Here is a 21,020-nt window from a genome sequence, read left to right as displayed (position 1 = left end):
ATGGTTTTTTTTCCTTCGGGGAGGATGGGGAACATGAATATGTGTTTGTTTTTCGAATTTGACCTCTATCTGAAATGAGCACTTTTCATGCTCTAAGCAGTTTTTCCTAACAAATGCAAGATATAACATTGGCTATCTCCGCAAGGAAACATCAGATCTGCACAACTCATGGTTTTTTGGTCTTCGGGGAGGATGGGGAACATGAATATGTGTTTGTTTTTCGAATTTGAGCTCTTTCTGCAATGGGCACTTTTCATGCTATAAGCAGTTTTTCCTAACAAATGCAAGATATAGCATTGGCTATCTCCGCAAGGAAACATCAGATCTGCACAACTCATGGTTTTTTGGTCTTCGGGGAGGCTGGGGAACATGAAAATGTGTTTGTTTTTCGAATTTGACCTCTATCTGAAATGGGCACTTTTCATGCTCTAAGCAGTTTTTCCTAACAAATGCAAGATATAACATGGGCTATCTCCGCAAGGAAACATGAGATCTGCAAACGTTATGGTTTTTTGGTCTTCGGGGAGGATGGGGAACATGAATATGTTTTTGTTTTTCGAATTTGAGCTCTTTCTGCAATGGGCACTTTTCATGCTATAAGCAGTTTTTCCTAACAAATGCAAGATATAACATTGGCTATCTCCGCAAGGAAACATCAGATCTGCACAACTCATGGTTTTTTGGTCTTCGGGGAGGATGGGGAACATGAAAATGTGTTTGTTTTTTGAATTTGACCTCTATCTGAAATGGGCACTTTTCATGCAATAAGAAGTTTTTCCTAACAAATGCAAGATATAACATGGGCTATCTCCGCAGGGAAACATGAGATCTGCAAAAGTTATGGTTTTTTGGTCTTCGGGGAGGATGGGGAACATGAATATGTGTTTGTTTTTCGAATTTGACCTCTATCTGAAATGAGCACTTTTCATGCTCTAAGCAGTTTTTCCTAACAAATGCAAGATATAACATTGGCTATCTCCGCAAGGAAACATCAGATCTGCACAACTCATGGTTTTTTGGTCTTCGGGGAGGAGGGGGAACATGAATATGTGTTTGTTTTTCGAATTTGAGATCTTTCTGTAATGGGCACTTTTCATACTATAAGCAGTTTTTCCTAACAAATGCAAGATTTAACATTGGCTATCTCCGCAAGGAAACATCAGATCTGCTCAACCCATGGTTTTTTGGTCTTCGGGGAGGATGGGGAACATGAATATGTGTTTCTTTTTCGAATTTGAGCTCTTTCTGCAATGGGCACTTTTCATACTATAATCAGTTTTTCCTAACAAATGCAAGATATAACATGGGCTATCTCCGCAAGGAAACATGAGATCTGCAAACGTTATGGTTTTTTGGTCTTCGGGGAGGATGGGGAACATGAATATGTTTTTGTTTTTCGAATTTGAGCTCTATCTGAAATGAGCACTTTTCATGCTCTAAGCAGTTTTTCCTAACAAATGCAAGATATAACATTGGCTATCTCCGCAAGGAAACATCAGATCTGCACAACTCATGGTTTTTTGGTCTTCGGGGAGGATGGGGAACATGAATATGTGATTGTTTTTCGAATTTGAGCTCTTTCTGCAATGGGCACTTTTCATACTATAAGCAGTTTTTCCTAACAAATGCAAGATATAACATGGGCTATCTCCGCAAGGAAACATGAGATCTGCAAAAGTTATGGTTTTTTGTTCTTCGGGGAGGATGGGGAACATGAATATGTGTTTGTTTTTCGAATTTGAGATCTTTCTGCAATGGGCACTTTTCATACTATAAGCAGTTTTTCCTAACAAATGCAAGGTATTACATTGGCAATCTCCGCAAGGAAACATCAGATCTGCTCAACTCATGGTTTTTTGGTCTTCGGGGAGGATGGGGAACATGAATATGTGTTTTTCGAATTTGAGCTCTTTCTGCAATGGGCACTTTTCATACTATAAGCAGTTTTTCCTAACAAATGCAAGATATAACATGGGCTATCTCCGCAAGGAAACATGAGATCTGCAAACGTTATGGTTTTTTGGTCTTCGGGGAGGATGGGGAACATGAATATGTTTTTGTTTTTCGAATTTGAGCTCTATCTGAAATGAGCACTTTTCATGCTCTAAGCAGTTTTTCCTAACAAATGCAAGATATAACATTGGCTATCTCCGCAAGGAAACATCAGATCTGCACAACTCATGGTTTTTTGGTCTTCGGGGAGGATGGGGAACATGAATATGTGATTGTTTTTCGAATTTGAGCTCTTTCTGCAATGGGCACTTTTCATACTATAAGCAGTTTTTCCTAACAAATGCAAGATATAACATGGGCTATCTCCGCAAGGAAACATGAGATCTGCAAAAGTTATGGTTTTTTGTTCTTCGGGGAGGATGGGGAACATGAATATGTGTTTGTTTTTCGAATTTGACCTCTATCTGAAATGAGCACTTTTCATGCTCTAAGCAGTTTTTCCTAACAAATGCAAGATATAACATTGGCTATCTCCGCAAGGAAACATCAGCTGCACAACTCATGGTTTTTTGGTCTTCGGGGATGATGGGGAACATGAATATGTGATTGTTTTTCAAATTTGAGATCTTTCTGCAATGGGCACTTTTCATACTATAAGCAGTTTTTCCTAACAAATGCAAGCTATTACATTGGCAATCTCCGCAAGGAAACATCAGATCTGCTCAACTCATGGTTTTTTGGTCTTTGGGGAGGAGGGGGAACATGAATATGTGTTTGTTTTTCGAATTTGAGCTCTTTCTGCAATGGGCACTTTTCATACTATAAACAGTTTTTCTTAACAAATGCATGATATAACATGGGCTATCTACGCAAGGAAACATGAGATCTGCAAACGTTATGGTTTTTTGGTCTTCGGGGAGGATGGGGAACATGAATATGTTTTTGTTTTTCGAATTTGAGCTCTATCTGAAATGATCACTTTTCATGCTCTAAGCAGTTTTTCCTAACAAATGCAAGATATAACATTGGCTATCTCCGCAAGGAAACATCAGATCTGCACAACTCATGGTTTTTTGGTCTTCGGGGAGGATGGGGAACATGAATATGTGTTTGTTTTTCGAATTTGAGCTCTTTCTGCAATGGGCACTTTTCATGCTATAAGCAGTTTTTCCTAACAAATGCAAGATATAACATTGGCTATCTCCGCAAGGAAACATCAGATCTGCACAACTCATGGTTTTTTGGTCTTCGGGGAGGATGGGGAACATGAATATGTTTTTCGAATTTGAGATCTTTGTGCAATGGGCACTTTTCATACTATTAGCAGTTTTTCCTAACAAATGCAACATATAACATTGGCTATCTCCGCAAGGAAACATCAGATCTGCACAACTCATGGTTTTTTGGTCTTCGGGGACTATGGGGAACATGAATATGTGTTTGTTTTTCGAATTTGAGATCTTTCTGCAATGGGCACTTTTCATACTATAAGCAGTTTTTCCTAACAAATGCAAGCTATTACATTGGCAATCTCCGCAAGGAAACATCAGATCTGCTCAACTCATGGTTTTTTGGTCTTCGGGGAGGAGGGGGAACATGAATATGTGTTTGTTTTTCGAATTTGAGCTCTTTCTGCAATGGGCACTTTTCATACTATAAGCAGTTTTTCCTAACAAATGCATGATATAACATGGGCTATCTACGCAAGGAAACATGAGATCTGCAAACGTTATGGTTTTTTGGTCTTCGGGGAGGAGGGGGAACATGAATATGTTTTTGTTTTTCGAATTTGAGCTCTATCTGAAATGAGCACTTTTCATGCTCTAAGCAGTTTTTCCTAACAAATGCAAGATATAACATTGGCTATCTCCGCAAGGAAACATCAGATCTGCACAACTCATGGTTTTTTGGTCTTCGGGGAGGATGGGGAACATGAATATGTGATTGTTTTTCGAATTTGAGCTCTTTCTGCAATGGGCACTTTTCATACTATAAGCAGTTTTTCCGAACAAATGCAAGATATAACATGGGCTATCTCCGCAAGGAAACATGAGATCTGCAAAAGTTATGGTTTTTTGTTCTTCGGGGAGGATGGGGAACATGAATATGTGTTTGTTTTTCGAATTTGAGATCTTTCTGCAATGGGCACTTTTCATACTATAAGCAGTTTTTCCTAACAAATGCAAGGTATTACATTGGCAATCTCCGCAAGGAAACATCAGATCTGCTCAACTCATGGTTTTTTGGTCTTCGGGGAGGAGGGGGAACATGAATATGTGTTTTTCGAATTTGAGCTCTTTCTGCAATGGGCACTTTTCATACTATAAACAGTTTTTCTTAACAAATGCATGATATAACATGGGCTATCTACGCAAGGAAACATGAGATCTGCAAACGTTATGGTTTTTTGGTCTTCGGGGAGGATGGGGAACATGAATATGTTTTTGTTTTTCGAATTTGAGCTCTATCTGAAATGATCACTTTTCATGCTCTAAGCAGTTTTTCCTAACAAATGCAAGATATAACATTGGCTATCTCCGCAAGGAAACATCAGATCTGCACAACTCATGGTTTTTTGGTCTTCGGGGAGGAGGGGGAACATGAATATGTGTTTGTTTTTCGAATTTGAGATCTTTCTGTAATGGGCACTTTTCATACTATAAGCAGTTTTTCCTAACAAATGCAAGATTTAACATTGGCTATCTCCGCAAGGAAACATCAGATCTGCTCAACCCATGGTTTTTTGGTCTTCGGGGAGGATGGGGAACATGAATATGTGATTGTTTTTCGAATTTGAGCTCTTTCTGCAATGGGCACTTTTCATACTATAAGCAGTTTTTCCTAACAAATGCAAGATATAACATGGGCTATCTCCGCAAGGAAACATGAGATCTGCAAAAGTTATGGTTTTTTGTTCTTCGGGGAGGATGGGGAACATGAATATGTGTTTGTTTTTCGAATTTGAGCTCTATCTGAAATGATCACTTTTCATGCTCTAAGCAGTTTTTCCTAACAAATGCAAGATATAACATTGGCTATCTCCGCAAGGAAACATAAGATCTGCACAACTCATGGTTTTTTGGTCTTCAGGGAGGATGGGGAACATGAATATGTGATTGTTTTTCGAATTTGAGCTCTTTCTGCAATGGGCACTTTTCATACTATAAGCAGTTTTTCCTAACAAATGCAAGATATAACATGGGCTATCTCCGCAAGGAAACATGAGATCTGCAAAAGTTATGGTTTTTTTTCCTTCGGGGAGGATGGGGAACATGAATATGTGTTTGTTTTTCGAATTTGACCTCTATCTGAAATGAGCACTTTTCATGCTCTAAGCAGTTTTTCCTAACAAATGCAAGATATAACATTGGCTATCTCCGCAAGGAAACATCAGATCTGCACAACTCATGGTTTTTTGGTCTTCGGGGAGGATGGGGAACATGAATATGTGTTTGTTTTTCGAATTTGAGCTCTTTCTGCAATGGGCACTTTTCATGCTATAAGCAGTTTTTCCTAACAAATGCAAGATATAGCATTGGCTATCTCCGCAAGGAAACATCAGATCTGCACAACTCATGGTTTTTTGGTCTTCGGGGAGGCTGGGGAACATGAAAATGTGTTTGTTTTTCGAATTTGACCTCTATCTGAAATGGGCACTTTTCATGCTCTAAGCAGTTTTTCCTAACAAATGCAAGATATAACATGGGCTATCTCCGCAAGGAAACATGAGATCTGCAAACGTTATGGTTTTTTGGTCTTCGGGGAGGATGGGGAACATGAATATGTTTTTGTTTTTCGAATTTGAGCTCTTTCTGCAATGGGCACTTTTCATGCTATAAGCAGTTTTTCCTAACAAATGCAAGATATAACATTGGCTATCTCCGCAAGGAAACATCAGATCTGCACAACTCATGGTTTTTTGGTCTTCGGGGAGGATGGGGAACATGAAAATGTGTTTGTTTTTTGAATTTGACCTCTATCTGAAATGGGCACTTTTCATGCAATAAGAAGTTTTTCCTAACAAATGCAAGATATAACATGGGCTATCTCCGCAGGGAAACATGAGATCTGCAAAAGTTATGGTTTTTTGGTCTTCGGGGAGGATGGGGAACATGAATATGTGTTTGTTTTTCGAATTTGACCTCTATCTGAAATGAGCACTTTTCATGCTCTAAGCAGTTTTTCCTAACAAATGCAAGATATAACATTGGCTATCTCCGCAAGGAAACATCAGATCTGCTCAACCCATGGTTTTTTGGTCTTCGGGGAGGATGGGGAACATGAATATGTGTTTCTTTTTCGAATTTGAGCTCTTTCTGCAATGGGCACTTTTCATACTATAATCAGTTTTTCCTAACAAATGCAAGATATAACATGGGCTATCTCCGCAAGGAAACATGAGATCTGCAAACGTTATGGTTTTTTGGTCTTCGGGGAGGATGGGGAACATGAATATGTTTTTGTTTTTCGAATTTGAGCTCTATCTGAAATGAGCACTTTTCATGCTCTAAGCAGTTTTTCCTAACAAATGCAAGATATAACATTGGCTATCTCCGCAAGGAAACATCAGATCTGCACAACTCATGGTTTTTTGGTCTTCGGGGAGGATGGGGAACATGAATATGTGATTGTTTTTCGAATTTGAGCTCTTTCTGCAATGGGCACTTTTCATACTATAAGCAGTTTTTCCTAACAAATGCAAGATATAACATGGGCTATCTCCGCAAGGAAACATGAGATCTGCAAAAGTTATGGTTTTTTGTTCTTCGGGGAGGATGGGGAACATGAATATGTGTTTGTTTTTCGAATTTGAGATCTTTCTGCAATGGGCACTTTTCATACTATAAGCAGTTTTTCCTAACAAATGCAAGGTATTACATTGGCAATCTCCGCAAGGAAACATCAGATCTGCTCAACTCATGGTTTTTTGGTCTTCGGGGAGGATGGGGAACATGAATATGTGTTTTTCGAATTTGAGCTCTTTCTGCAATGGGCACTTTTCATACTATAAGCAGTTTTTCCTAACAAATGCAAGATATAACATGGGCTATCTCCGCAAGGAAACATGAGATCTGCAAACGTTATGGTTTTTTGGTCTTCGGGGAGGATGGGGAACATGAATATGTTTTTGTTTTTCGAATTTGAGCTCTATCTGAAATGAGCACTTTTCATGCTCTAAGCAGTTTTTCCTAACAAATGCAAGATATAACATTGGCTATCTCCGCAAGGAAACATCAGATCTGCACAACTCATGGTTTTTTGGTCTTCGGGGAGGATGGGGAACATGAATATGTGATTGTTTTTCGAATTTGAGCTCTTTCTGCAATGGGCACTTTTCATACTATAAGCAGTTTTTCCTAACAAATGCAAGATATAACATGGGCTATCTCCGCAAGGAAACATGAGATCTGCAAAAGTTATGGTTTTTTGTTCTTCGGGGAGGATGGGGAACATGAATATGTGTTTGTTTTTCGAATTTGACCTCTATCTGAAATGAGCACTTTTCATGCTCTAAGCAGTTTTTCCTAACAAATGCAAGATATAACATTGGCTATCTCCGCAAGGAAACATCAGCTGCACAACTCATGGTTTTTTGGTCTTCGGGGATGATGGGGAACATGAATATGTGATTGTTTTTCAAATTTGAGATCTTTCTGCAATGGGCACTTTTCATACTATAAGCAGTTTTTCCTAACAAATGCAAGCTATTACATTGGCAATCTCCGCAAGGAAACATCAGATCTGCTCAACTCATGGTTTTTTGGTCTTTGGGGAGGAGGGGGAACATGAATATGTGTTTGTTTTTCGAATTTGAGCTCTTTCTGCAATGGGCACTTTTCATACTATAAACAGTTTTTCTTAACAAATGCATGATATAACATGGGCTATCTACGCAAGGAAACATGAGATCTGCAAACGTTATGGTTTTTTGGTCTTCGGGGAGGATGGGGAACATGAATATGTTTTTGTTTTTCGAATTTGAGCTCTATCTGAAATGATCACTTTTCATGCTCTAAGCAGTTTTTCCTAACAAATGCAAGATATAACATTGGCTATCTCCGCAAGGAAACATCAGATCTGCACAACTCATGGTTTTTTGGTCTTCGGGGAGGATGGGGAACATGAATATGTGTTTGTTTTTCGAATTTGAGCTCTTTCTGCAATGGGCACTTTTCATGCTATAAGCAGTTTTTCCTAACAAATGCAAGATATAACATTGGCTATCTCCGCAAGGAAACATCAGATCTGCACAACTCATGGTTTTTTGGTCTTCGGGGAGGATGGGGAACATGAATATGTTTTTCGAATTTGAGATCTTTGTGCAATGGGCACTTTTCATACTATAAGCAGTTTTTCCTAACAAATGCAACATATAACATTGGCTATCTCCGCAAGGAAACATCAGATCTGCACAACTCATGGTTTTTTGGTCTTCGGGGACTATGGGGAACATGAATATGTGTTTGTTTTTCGAATTTGAGATCTTTCTGCAATGGGCACTTTTCATACTATAAGCAGTTTTTCCTAACAAATGCAAGCTATTACATTGGCAATCTCCGCAAGGAAACATCAGATCTGCTCAACTCATGGTTTTTTGGTCTTCGGGGAGGAGGGGGAACATGAATATGTGTTTGTTTTTCGAATTTGAGCTCTTTCTGCAATGGGCACTTTTCATACTATAAGCAGTTTTTCCTAACAAATGCATGATATATCATGGGCTATCTACGCAAGGAAACATGAGATCTGCAAACGTTATGGTTTTTTGGTCTTCGGGGAGGAGGGGGAACATGAATATGTTTTTGTTTTTCGAATTTGAGCTCTATCTGAAATGATCACTTTTCATGCTCTAAGCAGTTTTTCCTAACAAATGCAAGATATAACATTGGCTATCTCCGCAAGGAAACATGAGATCTGCACAACTCATGGTTTTTTGGTCTTCGGGGAGGATGGGGAACATGAATATGTGTTTGTTTTTCGAATTTGACCTCTATCTGAAATTAGCACTTTTCATGCTCTAAGCAGTTTTTCCTAACAAATGCAAGATATAACATTGGCTATCTCCGCAAGGAAACATCAGATCTGCACAACTCATGGTTTTTTGGTCTTCGGGGAGGAGGGGGAACATGAATATGTGTTTGTTTTTCGAATTTGAGATCTTTCTGCAATGGGCACTTTTCATGCTATAAGCACTTTTTCCTAACAAATGCAAGATATAGCATTGGCTATCTCCTCAAGGAAACATCAGATCTGCACAACTCATGGTTTTTTGGTCTTCGGGGAGGATGGGGAACATGAAAATGTGTTTGTTTTTTGAATTTGACCTCTATCTGAAATGGGCACTTTTCATGCAATAAGAAGTTTTTCCTAACAAATGCAAGATATAACATGGGCTATCTCCGCAGGGAAACATGAGATCTACAAAAGTTATGGTTTTTTGGTCTTCGGGGAGAATGGGGAACATGAATATGTGTTTGTTTTTCGAATTTGACCTCTATCTGAAATGAGCACTTTTCATGCTCTAAGCAGTTTTTCCTAACAAATGCAAGATATAACATTGGCTATCTCGGCAAGGAAACATCAGATCTGCACAACTCATGGTTTTTTGGTCTTCGGGGAGGATGGGGAAGATGAATATGTGATTGTTTTTCGAATTTGAGCTCTTTCTGCAATGGGCACTTTTCATACTATAAGCAGTTTTTCCTAACAAATGCAAGATATAACATGGGCTATCTCCGCAAGGAAACATGAGATCTGCAAAAGTTATGGTTTTTTGTTCTTCGGGGAGGATGGGGAACATGAATATGTGTTTGTTTTTCGAATTTGACCTCTATCTGAAATGAGCACTTTTCATGCTCTAAGCAGTTTTTCCTAACAAATGCAAGATATAACATTGGCTATCTCCGCAAGGAAACATCAGATCTGCACAACTCATGGTTTTTTGGTCTTCGGGGAGGATGGGGAACATGAATATGTGATTGTTTTTCGAATTTGAGCTCTTTCTGCAATGGGCACTTTTCATGCTATAAGCAGTTTTTCCTAACAAATGCAAGATATAACATTGGCTATCTCCGCAAGGAAACATCAGATCTGCACAACTCATGGTTTTTTGGTCTTCGGGGAGGATGGGGAACATGAAAATGTGTTTGTTTTTCGAATTTGACCTCTATCTGAAATGGGCACTTTTCATGCTATAAGCAGTTTTTCCTAACAAATGCAAGATATAACATGGGATATCTCTGCAAGGAAACATGAGATCTGCAAAAGTTATGGTTTTTTGGTCTTCGGGGAGGATGGGAAACATGAATATGTGTTTGTTTTTCGAATTTGACCTCTATCTGAAATTAGCACTTTTCATGCTCTAAGCAGTTTTTCCTAACAAATGCAAGATATAACATGGGCTATCTCCGCAAGGAAACATGAGATCTGCAAAAGTTATGGTTTTTTGGTCTTCGGGGAGGATGGGGAACATGAATATGTGTTTGTTTTTCGAATTTGAGATCTTTCTGCAATGGGCACTTTTCATACTATAAACAGTTTTTCCTAACAAATGCAAGATATAACATGGGCTATCTCCGCAAGGAAACATCAGATCTGCAAACGTTATGGTTTTTTGGTCTTCGGGGAGGATGGGGAACATGAATATGTTTTTGTTTTTCGAATTTGAGCTCTTTCTGCAATGTGCACTTTTCATGCTATAAGCACTTTTTCCTAACAAATGCAAGATATAACATTGGCTATCTCCGCAAGGAAACATCAGATCTGCACAACTCATGGTTTTTTGGTCTTCGGGGAGGAGGGGGAACATGAATATGTGTTTGTTTTTCGAATTTGAGCTCTTTCTGCAATGGGCACTTTTCATACTATAAGCAGTTTTTCCTAACAAATGCATGATATAACATGGGCGATCTACGCAAGGAAACATGAGATCTGCAAACGTTATGGTTTTTTGGTCTTCGGGGAGGATGGGGAACATGAATATGTTTTTGTTTTTCGAATTTGAGCTCTATCTGAAATGATCACTTTTCATGCTCTAAGCAGTTTTTCCTAACAAATGCAAGATATAACATTGGCTATCTCCGCAAGGAAACATGAGATCTGCACAACTCATGGTTTTTTGGTCTTCGGGGAGGATGGGGAACATGAATATGTGTTTGTTTTTCGAATTTGACCTCTATCTGAAATTAGCACTTTTCATGCTCTAAGCAGTTTTTCCTAACAAATGCAAGATATAACATTGGCTATCTCCGCAAGGAAACATCAGATCTGCACAACTCATGGTTTTTTGGTCTTCGGGGAGGAGGGGGAACATGAATATGTGTTTGTTTTTCGAATTTGAGATCTTTCTGCAATGGGCACTTTTCATACTATAAGCAGTTTTTCCTAACAAATGCAAGATATAACATTGGCAATCTCCGCAAGGAAACATCAGATCTACTCAACTCATGGTTTTTTGGTCTTCGGGGAGGAGGGGGAACATGAATATGTGTTTGTTTTTCGAATTTGAGCTCTTTCTGCAATGGGCACTTTTCATACTATAAGCAGTTTTTCGTAACAAATGCAAGATATAACATGGGCTATCTCCGCAAGGAAACATGAGATCTGCAAACGTTATGGTTTTTTGCTCTTCGGGGAGGATGGGGAACATGAATATGTTTTTGTTTTTCGAATTTGAGCTCTTTCTGCAATGGGCACTTTTCATGCTATAAGCACTTTTTCCTAACAAATGCAAGATATAGCATTGGCTATCTCCGCAAGGAAACATCAGATCTGCACAACTCATGGTTTTTTGGTCTTCGGGGAGGATGGGGAACATGAATATGTGTTTGTTTTTTGAATTTGACCTCTATCTGAAATGGGCACTTTTCATGCAATAAGAAGTTTTTCCTAACAAATGCAAGATATAACATGGGCTATCTCCGCAGGGAAACATGAGATCTGCAAAAGTTATGGTTTTTTGGTCTTCGGGGAGGATGGGGAAGATGAATATGTGATTGTTTTTCGAATTTGAGCTCTTTCTGCAATGGGCACTTTTCATACTATAAGCAGTTTTTCCTAACAAATGCAAGATATAACATGGGCTATCTCCGCAAGGAAACATGAGATCTGCAAAAGTTATGGTTTTTTGTTCTTCGGGGAGGATGGGGAACATGAATATGTGTTTGTTTTTCGAATTTGACCTCTATCTGAAATGAGCACTTTTCATGCTCTAAGCAGTTTTTCCTAACAAATGCAAGATATAACATTGGCTATCTCCGCAAGGAAACATCAGATCTGCACAACTCATGGTTTTTTGGTCTTCGGGGAGGATGGGGAACATGAATATGTGATTGTTTTTCGAATTTGAGCTCTTTCTGCAATGGGCACTTTTCATGCTATAAGCAGTTTTTCCTAACAAATGCAAGATATAACATTGGCTATCTCCGCAAGGAAACATCAGATCTGCACAACTCATGGTTTTTTGGTCTTCGGGGAGGATGGGGAACATGAAAATGTGTTTGTTTTTCGAATTTGACCTCTATCTGAAATGGGCACTTTTCATGCTATAAGCAGTTTTTCCTAACAAATGCAAGATATAACATGGGATATCTCTGCAAGGAAACATGAGATCTGCAAAAGTTATGGTTTTTTGGTCTTCGGGGAGGATGGGAAACATGAATATGTGTTTGTTTTTCGAATTTGACCTCTATCTGAAATTAGCACTTTTCATGCTCTAAGCAGTTTTTCCTAACAAATGCAAGATATAACATGGGCTATCTCCGCAAGGAAACATGAGATCTGCAAAAGTTATGGTTTTTTGGTCTTCGGGGAGGATGGGGAACATGAATATGTGTTTGTTTTTCGAATTTGAGATCTTTCTGCAATGGGCACTTTTCATACTATAAACAGTTTTTCCTAACAAATGCAAGATATAACATGGGCTATCTCCGCAAGGAAACATCAGATCTGCAAACGTTATGGTTTTTTGGTCTTCGGGGAGGATGGGGAACATGAATATGTTTTTGTTTTTCGAATTTGAGCTCTTTCTGCAATGGGCACTTTTCATGCTATAAGCACTTTTTCCTAACAAATGCAAGATATAACATTGGCTATCTCCGCAAGGAAACATGAGATCTGCTCAACTCATGGTTTTTTGGTCTTCGGGGAGGAGGGGGAACATGAATATGTGTTTGTTTTTCGAATTTGAGCTCTTTCTGCAATGGGCACTTTTCATACTATAAGCAGTTTTTCCTAACAAATGCAAGCTATTACATTGGCAATCTCCGCAAGGAAACATCAGATCTGCTCAACTCATGGTTTTTTGGTCTTCGGGGAGGAGGGGGAACATGAATATGTGTTTGTTTTTCGAATTTGAGCTCTTTCTGCAATGGGCACTTTTCATACTATAAACAGTTTTTCTTAACAAATGCATGATATAACATGGGCTATCTACGCAAGGAAACATGAGATCTGCAAACGTTATGGTTTTTTGGTCTTCGGGGAGGATGGGGAACATGAATATGTTTTTGTTTTTCGAATTTGAGCTCTATCTGAAATGATCACTTTTCATGCTCTAAGCAGTTTTTCCTAACAAATGCAAGATATAACATTGGCTATCTCCGCAAGGAAACATCAGATCTGCACAAGTCATGGTTTTTTGGTCTTCGGGGAGGATGGGGAACATGAATATGTGTTTGTTTTTCGAATTTGAGCTCTTTCTGCAATGGGCACTTTTCATGCTATAAGCAGTTTTTCCTAACAAATGCAAGATATAACATTGGCTATCTCCGCAAGGAAACATCAGATCTGCACAACTCATGGTTTTTTGGTCTTCGGGGACTATGGGGAACATGAATATGTGTTTGTTTTTCGAATTTGAGATCTTTCTGCAATGGGCACTTTTCATACTATAAGCAGTTTTTCCTAACAAATGCAAGCTATTACATTGGCAATCTCCGCAAGGAAACATCAGATCTGCTCAACTCATGGTTTTTTGGTCTTCGGGGAGGAGGGGGAATATGAATATGTGTTTGTTTTTCGAATTTGAGCTCTTTCTGCAATGGGCACTTTTCATACTATAAGCAGTTTTTCCTAACAAATGCATGATATAACATGGGCTATCTACGCAAGGAAACATGAGATCTGCAAACGTTATGGTTTTTTGGTCTTCGGGGAGGATGGGGAACATGAATATGTTTTTGTTTTTCGAATTTGAGCTCTATCTGAAATGATCACTTTTCATGCTCTAAGCAGTTTTTCCTAACAAATGCATGATATAACATTGGCTATCTCCGCAAGGAAACATGAGATCTGCACAACTCATGGTTTTTTGGTCTTCGGGGAGGATGGGGAACATGAATATGTGTTTGTTTTTCGAATTTGACCTCTATCTGAAATTAGCACTTTTCATGCTCTAAGCAGTTTTTCCTAACAAATGCAAGATATAACATTGGCTATCTCCGCAAGGAAACATCAGATCTGCACAACTCATGGTTTTTTGGTCTTCGGGGAGGAGGGGGAACATGAATATGTGTTTGTTTTTCGAATTTGAGATCTTTCTGCAATGGGCACTTTTCATACTATAAGCAGTTTTTCCTAACAAATGCAAGATATAACATTGGCAATCTCCGCAAGGAAACATCAGATCTGCTCAACTCATGGTTTTTTGGTCTTCGGGGAGGAGGGGGAACATGAATATGTGTTTGTTTTTCGAATTTGAGCTCTTTCTGCAATGGGCACTTTTCATACTATAAGCAGTTTTTCCTAACAAATGCAAGATATAACATGGGCTATCTCCGCAAGGAAACATGAGATCTGCAAACGTTATGGTTTTTTGCTCTTCGGGGAGGATGGGGAACATGAATATGTTTTTGTTTTTCGAATTTGAGCTCTTTCTGCAATGGGCACTTTTCATGCTATAAGCACTTTTTCCTAACAAATGCAAGATATAGCATTGGCTATCTCCGCAAGGAAACATCAGATCTGCACAACTCATGGTTTTTTGGTCTTCGGGGAGGATGGGGAACATGAAAATGTGTTTGTTTTTTGAATTTGACCTCTATCTGAAATGGGCACTTTTCATGCAATAAGAAGTTTTTCCTAACAAATGCAAGATATAACATGGGCTATCTCCGCAGGGAAACATGAGATCTGCAAAAGTTATGGTTTTTTGGTCTTCGGGGAGGATGGGGAACATGAATATGTGTTTGTTTTTCGAATTTGACCTCTATCTGAAATGAGCACTTTTCATGCTCTAAGCAGTTTTTCCTAACAAATGCAAGATATAACATTGGCTATCTCGGCAAGGAAACATCAGATCTGCACAACTCATGGTTTTTTGGTCTTCGGGGAGGATGGGGAACATGAATATGTGATTGTTTTTCGAATTTGAGCTCTTTCTGCAATGGGCACTTTTCATACTATAAGCAGTTTTTCCTAACAAATGCAAGATATAACATGGGCTATCTCCGCAAGGAAACATGAGATCTGCAAAAGTTATGGTTTTTTGTTCTTCGGGGAGGATGGGGAACATGAATATGTGTTTGTTTTTCGAATTTGACCTCTATCTGAAATGAGCACTTTTCATGCTCTAAGCAGTTTTTCCTAACAAATGCAAGATATAACATTGGCTATCTCCGCAAGGAAACATCAGATCTGCACAACTCATGGTTTTTTGGTCTTCGGGGAGGATGGGGAACATGAATATGTGATTGTTTTTCGAATTTGAGCTCTTTCTGCAATGGGCACTTTTCATGCTATAAGCAGTTTTTCCTAACAAATGCAAGATATAACATTGGCTATCTCCGCAAGGAAACATCAGATCTGCACAACTCATGGTTTTTTGGTCTTCGGGGAGGATGGGGAACATGAAAATGTGTTTGTTTTTCGAATTTGACCTCTATCTGAAATGGGCACTTTTCATGCTATAAGCAGTTTTTCCTAACAAATGCAAGATATAACATGGGATATCTCTGCAAGGAAACATGAGATCTGCAAAAGTTATGGTTTTTTGGTCTTCGGGGAGGATGGGAAACATGAATATGTGTTTGTTTTTCGAATTTGACCTCTATCTGAAATTAGCACTTTTCATGCTCTAAGCAGTTTTTCCTAACAAATGCAAGATATAACATGGGCTATCTCCGCAAGGAAACATGAGATCTGCAAAAGTTATGGTTTTTTGGTCTTCGGGGAGGATGGGGAACATGAATATGTGTTTGTTTTTCGAATTTGAGATCTTTCTGCAATGGGCACTTTTCATACTATAAGCAGTTTTTCCTAACAAATGCAAGATATAACATGGGCTATCTCCGCAAGGAAACATCAGATCTGCAAACGTTATGGTTTTTTGGTCTTCGGGGAGGATGGGGAACATGAATATGTTTTTGTTTTTCGAATTTGAGCTCTTTCTGCAATGGGCACTTTTCATGCTATAAGCAGTTTTTCCTAACAAATGCAAGATATAACATTGGCTATCTCCGCAAGGAAACATCAGATCTGCACAACTCATGGTTTTTTGGTCTTCGGGGAGGATGGGGAACATGAAAATGTGTTTGTTTTTCGAATTTGACCTCTATCTGAAATGGGCACTTTTCATGCTATAAGCAGTTTTTCCTAACAAATGCAAGATATAACATGGGATATCTCTGCAAGGAAACATGAGATCTGCAAAAGTTATGGTTTTTTGGTCTTCGGGGAGGATGGGAAACATGAATATGTGTTTGTTTTTCGAATTTGACCTCTATCTGAAATTAGCACTTTTCATGCTCTAAGCAGTTTTTCCTAACAAATGCAAGATATAACATGGGCTATCTCCGCAAGGAAACATGAGATCTGCAAAAGTTATGGTTTTTTGGTCTTCGGGGAGGATGGGGAAGATGAATATGTGTTTGTTTTTCGAATTTGAGATCTTTCTGCAATGGGCACTTTTCATACTATAAGCAGTTTTTCCTAACAAATGCAAGATATAACATGGGCTATCTCCGCAAGGAAACATGAGATCTGCACAACTCATGGTTTTTTGGTCTTCGGGGAGGATGGGGAAGATGAATATGTGATTGTTTTTCGAATTTGAGCTCTTTCTGCAATGGGCACTTTTCATACTATAAGCAGTTTTTCCTAACAAATGCAAGATATAACATGGGCTATCTCCGCAAGGAAACATGAGATCTGCAAAAGTTATGGTTTTTTGTTCTTTGGGGAGGATGGGGAACATGAATATGTGTTTGTTTTTCGAATTTGACCTCTATCTGAAATGAGCACTTTTCATGCTCTAAGCAGTTTTTCCTAACAAATGCAAGATATAACATTGGCTATCTCCGCAAGGAAACATCAGATCTGCACAACTCATGGTTTTTTGGTCTTCGGGGAGGATGGGGAACATGAATATGTGATTGTTTTTCGAATTTGAGCTCTTTCTGCAATGGGCACTTTTCATGCTATAAGCAGTTTTTCCTAACAAATGCAAGATATAACATTGGCTATCTCCGCAAGGAAACATCAGATCTGCACAACTCATGGTTTTTTGGTCTTCGGGGAGGATGGGGAACATGAAAATGTGTTTGTTTTTCGAATTTGACCTCTATCTGAAATGGGCACTTTTCATGCTATAAGCAGTTTTTCCTAACAAATGCAAGATATAACATGGGATATCTCTGCAAGGAAACATGAGATCTGCAAAAGTTATGGTTTTTTGGTCTTCGGGGAGGATGGGAAACATGAATATGTGTTTGTTTTTCGAATTTGACCTCTATCTGAAATTAGCACTTTTCATGCTCTAAGCAGTTTTTCCTAACAAATGCAAGATATAACATGGGCTATCTCCGCAAGGAAACATGAGATCTGCAAAAGTTATGGTTTTTTGGTCTTCGGGGAGGATGGGGAACATGAATATGTGTTTGTTTTTCGAATTTGAGATCTTTCTGCAATGGGCACTTTTCATACTATAAACAGTTTTTCCTAACAAATGCAAGATATAACATGGGCTATCTCCGCAAGGAAACATCAGATCTGCAAACGTTATGGTTTTTTGGTCTTCGGGGAGGATGGGGAACATGAATATGTTTTTGTTTTTCGAATTTGAGCTCTTTCTGCAATGGGCACTTTTCATGCTATAAGCACTTTTTCCTAACAAATGCAAGATATAACATTGGCTATCTCCGCAAGGAAACATGAGATCTGCTCAACTCATGGTTTTTTGGTCTTCGGGGAGGAGGGGGAACATGAATATGTGTTTGTTTTTCGAATTTGAGCTCTTTCTGCAATGGGCACTTTTCATACTATAAGCAGTTTTTCCTAACAAATGCAAGCTATTACATTGGCAATCTCCGCAAGGAAACATCAGATCTGCTCAACTCATGGTTTTTTGGTCTTCGGGGAGGAGGGGGAACATGAATATGTGTTTGTTTTTCGAATTTGAGCTCTTTCTGCAATGGGCACTTTTCATACTATAAACAGTTTTTCTTAACAAATGCATGATATAACATGGGCTATCTACGCAAGGAAACATGAGATCTGCAAACGTTATGGTTTTTTGGTCTTCGGGGAGGATGGGGAACATGAATATGTTTTTGTTTTTCGAATTTGAGCTCTATCTGAAATGATCACTTTTCATGCTCTAAGCAGTTTTTCCTAACAAATGCAAGATATAACATTGGCTATCTCCGCAAGGAAACATCAGATCTGCACAAGTCATGGTTTTTTGGTCTTCGGGGAGGATGGGGAACATGAATATGTGTTTGTTTTTCGAATTTGAGCTCTTTCTGCAATGGGCACTTTTCATGCTATAAGCAGTTTTTCCTAACAAATGCAAGATATAACATTGGCTATCTCCGCAAGGAAACATCAGATCTGCACAACTCATGGTTTTTTGGTCTTCGGGGACTATGGGGAACATGAATATGTGTTTGTTTTTCGAATTTGAGATCTTTCTGCAATGGGCACTTTTCATACTATAAGCAGTTTTTCCTAACAAATGCAAGCTATTACATTGGCAATCTCCGCAAGGAAACATCAGATCTGCTCAACTCATGGTTTTTTGGTCTTCGGGGAGGAGGAGGAATATGAATATGTGTTTGTTTTTCGAATTTGAGCTCTTTCTGCAATGGGCACTTTTCATACTATAAGCAGTTTTTCCTAACAAATGCATGATATAACATGGGCTATCTACGCAAGGAAACATGAGATCTGCAAACGTTATGGTTTTTTGGTCTTCGGGGAGGATGGGGAACATGAATATGTTTTTGTTTTTCGAATTTGAGCTCTATCTGAAATGATCACTTTTCATGCTCTAAGCAGTTTTTCCTAACAAATGCAAGATATAACATTGGCTATCTCCGCAAGGAAACATGAGATCTGCACAACTCATGGTTTTTTGGTCTTCGGGGAGGATGGGGAACATGAATATGTGTTTGTTTTTCGAATTTGACCTCTATCTGAAATTAGCACTTTTCATGCTCTAAGCAGTTTTTCCTAACAAATGCAAGATATAACATTGGCTATCTCCGCAAGGAAACATCAGATCTGCACAACTCATGGTTTTTTGGTCTTCGGGGAGGAGGGGGAACATGAATATGTGTTTGTTTTTCGAATTTGAGATCTTTCTGCAATGGGCACTTTTCATACTATAAGCAGTTTTTCCTAACAAATGCAAGATATAACATTGGCAATCTCCGCAAGGAAACATCAGATCTGCTCAACTCATGGTTTTTTGGTCTTCGGGGAGGAGGGGGAACATGAATATGTGTTTGTTTTTCGAATTTGAGCTCTTTCTGCAATGGGCACTTTTCATACTATAAGCAGTTTTTCCTAACAAATGCAAGATATAACATGGGCTATCTCCGCAAGGAAACATGAGATCTGCAAACGTTATGGTTTTTTGCTCTTCGGGGAGGATGGGGAACATGAATATGTTTTTGTTTTTCGAATTTGAGCTCTTTCTGCAATGGGCACTTTTCATGCTATAAGCACTTTTTCCTAACAAATGCAAGATATAGCATTGGCTATCTCCGCAAGGAAACATCAGATCTGCACAACTCATGGTTTTTTGGTCTTCGGGGAGGATGGGGAACATGAAAATGTGTTTGTTTTTTGAATTTGACCTCTATCTGAAATGGGCACTTTTCATGCAATAAGAAGTTTTTCCTAACAAATGCAAGATATAACATGGGCTATCTCCGCAGGGAAACATGAGATCTGCAAAAGTTATGGTTTTTTGGTCTTCGGGGAGGATGGGGAACATGAATATGTGTTTGTTTTTCGAATTTGACCTCTATCTGAAATGAGCACTTTTCATGCTCTAAGCAGTTTTTCCTAACAAATGCAAGATATAACATTGGCTATCTCGGCAAGGAAACATCAGATCTGCACAACTCATGGTTTTTTGGTCTTCGGGGAGGATGGGGAACATGAATATGTGATTGTTTTTCGAATTTGAGCTCTTTCTGCAATGGGCACTTTTCATACTATAAGCAGTTTTTCCTAACAAATGCAAGATATAACATGGGCTATCTCCGCAAGGAAACATGAGATCTGCAAAAGTTATGGTTTTTTGTTCTTCGGGGAGGATGGGGAACATGAATATGTGTTTGTTTTTCGAATTTGACCTCTATCTGAAATGAGCACTTTTCATGCTCTAAGCAGTTTTTCCTAACAAATGCAAGATATAACATTGGCTATCTCCGCAAGGAAACATCAGATCTGCACAACTCATGGTTTTTTGGTCTTCGGGGAGGATGGGGAACATGAATATGTGATTGTTTTTCGAATTTGAGCTCTTTCTGCAATGGGCACTTTTCATGCTATAAGCAGTTTTTCCTAACAAATGCAAGATATAACATTGGCTATCTCCGCAAGGAAACATCAGATCTGCACAACTCATGGTTTTTTGGTCTTCGGGGACTATGGGGAACATGAATATGTGTTTGTTTTTCGAATTTGAGATCTTTCTGCAATGGGCACTTTTCATACTATAAGCAGTTTTTCCTAACAAATGCAAGCTATTACATTGGCAATCTCCGCAAGGAAACATCAGATCTGCTCAACTCATGGTTTTTTGGTCTTCGGGGAGGAGGAGGAATATGAATATGTGTTTG

The sequence above is a fragment of the Vipera ursinii genome (assembly GCF_947247035.1).
Source record: "Vipera ursinii genome assembly, chromosome: 16".
Lineage (NCBI taxonomy): Eukaryota > Metazoa > Chordata > Lepidosauria > Squamata > Viperidae > Vipera > Vipera ursinii.
The sequence above is the reverse complement of the archived record's forward strand: the minus strand, read 5'-3'. Positions refer to the sequence as shown.